This window comes from Periplaneta americana, chromosome 5 (genome assembly GCF_040183065.1).
Source record: "Periplaneta americana isolate PAMFEO1 chromosome 5, P.americana_PAMFEO1_priV1, whole genome shotgun sequence".
NCBI classification, from domain to species: Eukaryota; Metazoa; Arthropoda; class Insecta; order Blattodea; family Blattidae; genus Periplaneta; species Periplaneta americana.
Window position 1 is genome coordinate 129,732,646 of NC_091121.1, and position 7,817 is coordinate 129,740,462.

At 36.7% G+C, this 7,817-nt stretch overlaps 1 long non-coding RNA gene across 1 annotated transcript; it reads left to right on the forward strand.

Moving 5' to 3' along the window:
• The first annotated feature begins 3,508 nt into the window (after positions 1-3,508).
• LOC138700542 (uncharacterized) lies at positions 3,509-7,464 on the forward strand. The gene is made up of 3 exons (XR_011332382.1): positions 3,509-3,852; positions 4,680-4,910; positions 7,250-7,464. It is a non-coding gene; the product is annotated as an uncharacterized lncRNA (long non-coding RNA).
• The last annotated feature ends 353 nt before the right edge of the window (positions 7,465-7,817 follow it).

Genomic DNA, 7,817 nt, shown 5'->3' on the forward strand with positions numbered 1-7,817 from the left:
ATGTGACATGTAACGCAAGATTATTTAATTAGTTTTAGTAGCTGTTAAATAAATTGAAAACTATATTCCAAGAAAGAGAGATTTCTATTAACGGAACACAATTTTTCCTAGATGTGTACTAAATACACAGCACGCCAGCTCGTTTAATAAAAGATCACGCGCCCGCTCCAGGGTTAACTGCACAGTCGCAACATTGAGGTTCATCTCCTATTACGAAAACGCAGCCAACATAGTATAGAATGAAGTTTCAGTTACAAAATTAATAAAAGAAGAAGAAAAAGAAGATCTCTAAGCCAAAGAGTTTTGAAATTAATAGGCCTATTCACTAAAAACGTATAGATTTATGATTTTTATATTTTGATAAAAATGTACGTTACATAAATTTCTTCAGAAAACTTAAAAAACATTATTAAAAAAATTAATGAAAAATAGTCACATCACGGCATTAAAATATATATATATATATAACAAATGAAAACGACAATATTTAAATTCTCAAGCGCCGGTTGACTACATTTAAAATCAGATCGAAAGTTCTCAACCCAAGTATTTCCAGAGTTAAAGGTAATGACAGTTTACAATCTATTCATTTACAGAACCTTGATATTCCTCAGATCCAACATAGATCTTTATCAGACTAGATCAGATATACATTGCTTCAACACTAGAAATAAAGATAAATTAGATTACACAAGGTGCAGATTGAGTGTAAGCTCAAATACCTGCTTTTTTAAAAGCATAAATATATTTAATAAGTTACCATTGGAAGCGAAAAAGTTACCAATAAATAGGTTTAAGTCCTGCATACATAGATGGTTGCTGAACAGACCTTTTTATTCAGTGAATGAATTCATGGAGTGTGATGTAAATATTGTATTTTAGAAATGTAACTCTTTCTTTATATTTTAATTTGTCTCTTTGTATTTTAATTATACCTTTTGTCCTTATATAAATGTGTTGACCTACAGCATACTCTGTTTATCTCTCAGTGTTTGTTTATTTGACTATGTATGTTTATTTGCTTATAATTATTTGTCTATATTTATTTGTGCTAAGTTTGTTTATGCATGTGTGAGTGTATGTGTGCGTGTGTGTGTATTATCGAACCTGACGATGTCATATCCAGGCCTTGTACACTGGTTTCTGACAAATAAATATTATTATTATTATTATTATTATTATTATTATTATCAATTTTCTTATGTACAGCTTCTACTCATTGACGCTAGTTCCATTTTTTCCATTCTCTATGGAATTCACGTTCATTTCTCAACGCGTAACAACGCCATCTTCAACAATGCAAATTACATATTGGACCGCCATTATGAGTTTCGATTTCAGTTAAAGCAAGCAAAGATAGCGCCTTATGGAGAGAACGTGCATTGAGGAGCTCGGTTCGATTCTCATAGGACAACTAGGATAAACCTCTTCCCACTGAGGTAAGCTTTCTAATTTATATTACGAATTATGCTTGAAAATTGCAACAATAAGTAGAGAATAAAAACATTTACGTTTTGTGGTGTCAATGGTAATTCTAAGATTAAATGTGTATATTGGGGGGCTGATAATTAAGCCTCGATTGGACAGGCATATTAGTTCGGAATTCTGTGAATCGTAAATTGTGTTTAAATAGTATTTTAAATTTAGAGAATACTGTAAATGTGTACAATTTCACGAAAATACGAATCAGTAAAAACATGAGACATCACCTATCTCAACAGAACTATTAAATACTATATTTTATTGTATTTACGTGTATTAGTTATTAAATAATATTTTTATTAAATATACGGAAGTTAGAGGTAGAATATATTTTTGTCTACAAAGTTTGATTATGTTTTTATGAGAAAAATTGCCCATTTAGGAATGGTACATTTAGACAAAATTAATAACTCCTCTTCTATATAACATATTAGCCTCTATGTAACATACAGATGTAACCAGAGTTTGTACACAAAACACGTATGTTATTTGTAATTATTCCTGTACAAATCTCATAAAAATCTATTATGTAGGAGAGAAGTTCTTAATTTTGTCTAAAATTACCCCTTATAAAGGGGTAGTTCCTCTTACACATCCGTAATCAGAGTTTGTACACAAAAAATATGTGCTACCGATAAGGTCTGTACAAAGTTTCATAACAATCAGTTAAAATGCATAAAAGTTATTAGTTTAGTCCATCTAGATTTGCGTTTCTGCACACTGTGGGTCAGTGGTCGTCAGCACTTGCTGAAATGGATAACGGGTATGCAGTGTATCGTAATATGCCCCGTCGTGCAGCAGGAAGAGGAAGAGAGCATACCTGCGAGCAGGCACAGATGCACCATAGTGCAGTCTCTTATCCGCGAGTAAGTGACGCTAGACCGAGGGTGCACTTTGCTGATGACCGCTGCTCTATGTTATCCTAATGGTTAAGAAAACGGAGTGCCACGAAATGGCGTTTCCGTCAAATGTGAGCTCTGCTGGACATATTTTCACTGAGGGACACCAAGACCCAAGGGGCTTTCATAGCACAATCAAAATTACCCCATGCCTACCTGTGTGCCCCCCACTCCACATGAATATAAAAATTGAAGTTAAAACTTTTTTTTTTCAAAATTATATGAATCATATAATTATTACTTTAATAAATTATGTTCAGGTCACGATTTTTCATTTGTATTGTTTCACAAATTTTTCATCACTGCATAAATTAATAATATTGAAGTGTTAGTTAGGTTAATCTTTATAGAAGTTTAATTTCGTCTTGTTCTTGTTTCGCATCTAGATATTGCGTAAACTGAATATTGATTAATGGTATTTATGAATTAAAATATGATGTCGTTCTGCCAATCTTATTATTAATGTAGACAGAACATCGAGTTTATTCTTTAGTAACAATGTTAATTTTACATATCGAGTTTTTCAATGACATGACTTTAATTTTAATTCATCCTTACTCTCTTACTTACAAATGGCTTTTAAGGAACGCGCAGGTTCATTGCCGCCCTCACATAAGCCTGCCATCGGTCTCTGTCCTGTGCAAGACTTTGCTGTGATCGTGCCAGAGAATCAGTCCCATTCCAAGGCTTATTGTGTGGATTCGTAAGAAGCTGTTTTTTTTCTTTACGGTGATGGTTTGTTAGCCCTTCGTCTAACCCCAATCTGGAGGACACCCCTTACCGGCTGTCCACGACCAGTCGTGGACATTGCTTATTCCATATATTCACAGCTACCCTCCATATCTGAAGGCAGTCTCCTCTATCCGCAACCTGAGGACGCGCCATGCCATGGTGATAGGGACCCACAATACATGGCTTAAGTCATCCTGGAAGACTAAATTTCTTGGTGTCATGTTCGATAAGGATTTTAGTTGGTCTTTTCACATTTATGACCTTTATAATGCTTTAGACTCAAAAAGGGGGGCAAAGGCTAATTGGGATTTCCCGGTCTCTGATCGGGTCAAAAACCCTGATGGAACTGATATTTAACCCTTACGGTAAATTTCGGTGAAGTCCTGAGGGCCTAATTAGTCAAATCCACTCTCCTCACCTCCACGCTGGTGCCCCCTGGGATCTTGTAAGATGCGAAAGAGAGAGTGGTGTGCGGAAAGCAATGGGAAGCTACCGCATTTATATATCCCAAGAATATTTGCATATTAATGGCATGATGAGTCTTTCCCCGGTAAAAGATTCCGGACGTAAACTATTCCCCCATTCGATGTCCGGGAGGGGGATGCTGGGGAAGGACATGTCATCGCCCAAGCCAACGTACAGGAAGAAAGAAGATCGACGGACGCAGCCACACAAGCTCCCGAAGTGATCCAGACGACACACACAGCCACACAGACAGGAGAATCCAGCATTTCTGAAGGTACAGTAATGGTTTACATCAATGGCTGTAGCATTATTTCAAAGTAGGGAAGCAGTAACTAAATACAATAAATATTTAGAAAATAAATTACCTACCCATCTGTCATTTAAACTGCAGAACGATTCTCCCGTTTTGTTTGTCAAACTCGTCTATGACGACATTGTAAAATCGAAATTATTGTGACAGTTCCTTAATGAAGGATTTTTCGATTTCAAAACTGTCGACTCTGACATTCGCTCTTGACCTATGGAGTTTCTCACAAATGTCTTTTCCCTGTTGAGAATAGGGAGGAAGTGGTGGTAGAATTGTTAGTGTAAGTTCACAAACTTTGACAACTGCAGAGTTTATTTTCCTTAATAAATTTCAACAACTCACTCACGCACCCAAAGATAATAGAATATAATGGATCTTGAAACTTTTAACTTGCTGTGCTGTAAAAACAGTAAAACGTGACTTATCAGGTTCTTCCCCTGTACTATTCATATATGATACATGACATGACACGATATATATGATATATAATACTATTCTTCCAGTCCACTTTTTCTGTATCAATGTCCTATGTTTTTCTTGAATTCCCCTTGTTCTCTTTGTATACCCCGTTTTCTCCATGTATTGCACTTTTTCTGTTTGTATTCACGCTGTTCTCCTTGTATTCAACAAGTTTCCTTTGCTTTGAACTTGTTCCCCTTGTACTCCTGGATTTTACAATGTTAAATTAGAACACAGTAATGCGAACAAAGTAAAATATTTGAGGAAAGTAAACTTCAAATTTTCCAATTTAGTTATGTTGTTCAATGTTATGTTGATTTTGCCTTACTTAACAGATTCGATGGAGACCAAGAGCCTGATTACCATCCGGACGGCTCTAGAGAAAGCGACCAGCAACTTACCGCCGGTAAGTACTGGCATCGGTACCAGCTTAGATGAAGAAGATGGAGGCTCTTCAGCTAGACCAGCAGAGAAAATGACAGAAGCAGCCACTCAGACCAGCTGCCAGAACTTGTACTGGAGCCTGTAGTTATTGTAGGCATCCACACAAACATTGGAATCTGAAGGTACAGCAATTGTTTACATCGGTAATATTTCAAAGTAGGTAAGCAGTAACTAAATACAACCCACAGAGGACAAATGATTGGGGTTGTATCTATATTCGAAGTAACCGTTACTACGTGCTTCATCTTTTGATTGATTTTCAGACTTTACTTTTACGATTCAGTTATTGTTAATAGTTTGGTGACGTACATGTTGTCATGCTACTGTCCGTCCAAGTGGTTATGTTGCAGAGAAATTACATGGCAGTTACTTACTTAACGCGACCATTATCTTTAAATTATTTTAAACAGTTGTATAATACTATGCAAACTTCCAATTCTGTACAGCAAATATTAGCAGAGAAGAGCCTAGCTGTTCATTCACTAGTCCAGCGGTTCTCAGCGCAGAGCACCCTGGGGCTAGCGTCTCTTAGCTACCCGCGGAAAACACAGTGCACCATGATGCACTCGTAGCTGCTAGCGGGTATGCTCTCTACCTCTTCCCGCTGCACGACGGTGCACACGGGATGGCACCGCGTACCCTTTGCACATTTCAGCCAGTGCTGACGACCACTGCACTAGCCCTTACAGGGCAGTGGGACAGAGTGGGATGCGACATAACCATTCGGCGGAGCAGTACCTATTTATCCTATGCATTACGAAGATTTCAACTCACAAGCAAACGTTCTGATGGGGGCAGATAAAAAACTTAAATTTTTTTCTTCCACCATGTTAATAATGTCAAAAGAAGTGCGTATACAAATTTTGGCCACTCGACCGCAATTACGAGGGGCGTGAAAAACAAGTTCGTCAGGAGCCGCTAACAGGAAAAAAAAAACGATTTCATTGAACAAATTTGTTGGAACGGACACAGCAATTGTTGAGCTATTTTTCAACATATTTTCCATCGGAATTGAGACATTTCTCATATCATGGGATCGACAGAGCGGTGCAAACGCAGTCAAACACTGGTTACGATCTGAGACGGCTGACTTCTACGACACAAAATTTGATCCCATGGTGTGACAAATGTCTCAATTCCAGTGGGGGATATGTTGACAAATAGCGCAACAATTGCTGTATCTGTTTCAATAAATATTTCCATGCAATTGTGCTTTTTTCCTTAAACAGCCCCAGGGAAAATCACTTTCTGGACGGTCTCGTAATTGCGGTCGAGTGGCCAAAATTTGTATAAGCACTTCTTCTGGCACTATTAACATGGTGGAAGAAAAAAAATTAACTTTTTTATCTGCCTCCATCAGAACGTTTGCTTGTCAGAATTTGTAATGCGTGAGGCTGTGGAACTGATACCTCAGAACAAAGATAATGCATACGTTAGGAACACTTACTGGCCCAACATTAGAAAGCACTTTGATAAGTAGCAATTAAAGTTTACAGTTACTATCATAATATGAACATGGGTCTACTGCCGACACAAATGCCACTTATGACTTGATGTAGAATGCGTTATTTTTTTTTTTTCAGTTTTACATTTGATCTATTCATAACTTAGTATAGTTTTATATTTAATTTGTAGAATCTATTCTTAATCGTTTGAAGTTAAACAACTTAGGTTCTTGACAGAAGCGAAGAACATTAATTTAACATTTTAACACGAAATTCTCTAGTATTTTAATATGACAGTAAACATAATAATATCATATTATTAAATAGTTGTTTCTTATCCAAGTGTGCAGACAGTCAGAACAGGAATACAATATAGACGGCCGAGTTCCAAAGTGAAACAACTCAAAATTTAAAGTTTTGAGAAACCTGCATTTTGAAGGTTTATGTAGCTGTGAAGATTCAAAGGATCACTGAACTAAATCCAAATTTAAATCATGTATTATATATGCCGTAAGTTTCACATTAGCATATGTTAATTGGAATTTTCACAGCACAGCTTTGAATTACAGGTGTACATATTATTTATTCTTACTGATTATTGTGATTTTCAGTGGTTCAAATAGATACAGAATACATAATAATAGTTTTGTGTCTCTCCTGAACATTTTGGAAATATCAGATACGTGATACTAGATGTAATGCCATCGATATGCTAATTTGGGGCTTTATGACACAAACACTGAAAATATGCTACTTTGGAAGCTCAATAGTCTATTATATACAGGAAAGCCTGAAATATGCAAAAATACATACAATTAATTTTGACTATTCTTCGTTACAGTCGTTCAAAAAAAAATAAATAAATAAATAAATAAAAGATTTTGTATGTCTTGCAAATGGACAGCAAAACATATACAGTTGCATACGAATCCTTCCCCTATTAATATGCCATTCACTGAAAGCCAGTGAATGCAATGACACATGCTTAACGATCAAATTTGTTTTGCTTCTTGCAGCCTACAACCCAGCGGCCTTTCGCCCTTCCATGACGGCGTCCATGGGTCCCATACCGGCTCCCACGCCAGTAACATCATTCGGAAAAGAAGAACAAGAAAACGAGGAAGATTCCATGTTTGGACTGTCATTCGTCAAAGAAGAAGATAAGGAAAGTGCGAAGGGTGTCTGCTGTCCCTGTTTGAGAAACGTATTTCGTAGGTTTCGTCGTCTTTTTAAACGTAAGTGTTTACAAATCGTAAGTCTAAGAGCCAGTTTCAGATAGATCGCCCTCACGTGTTTGTGTGTTTCCTTCCCCACTTAAGCAATTCCGTTGTAGTAATAGTACATAATGTGCTCTCCTTAATGTTACCAACCATTAAAACTTTCGTTTTATTTGGCGGCCTTTTTCTTTATGTGCTAAAATTTATCTGAATCTCACGCTCCGTTCCTTGGCTCCACTCAATGTGGCGATAATTAAGCGCGTGTGGTTGCATTTTCCATTTAATTCTTTTGTATCCCGATAGGCACATCACGCTTAGAAAAGTTTGGAGTTGTAATATTATGAATTAATCATTTTTATGGCTGTGG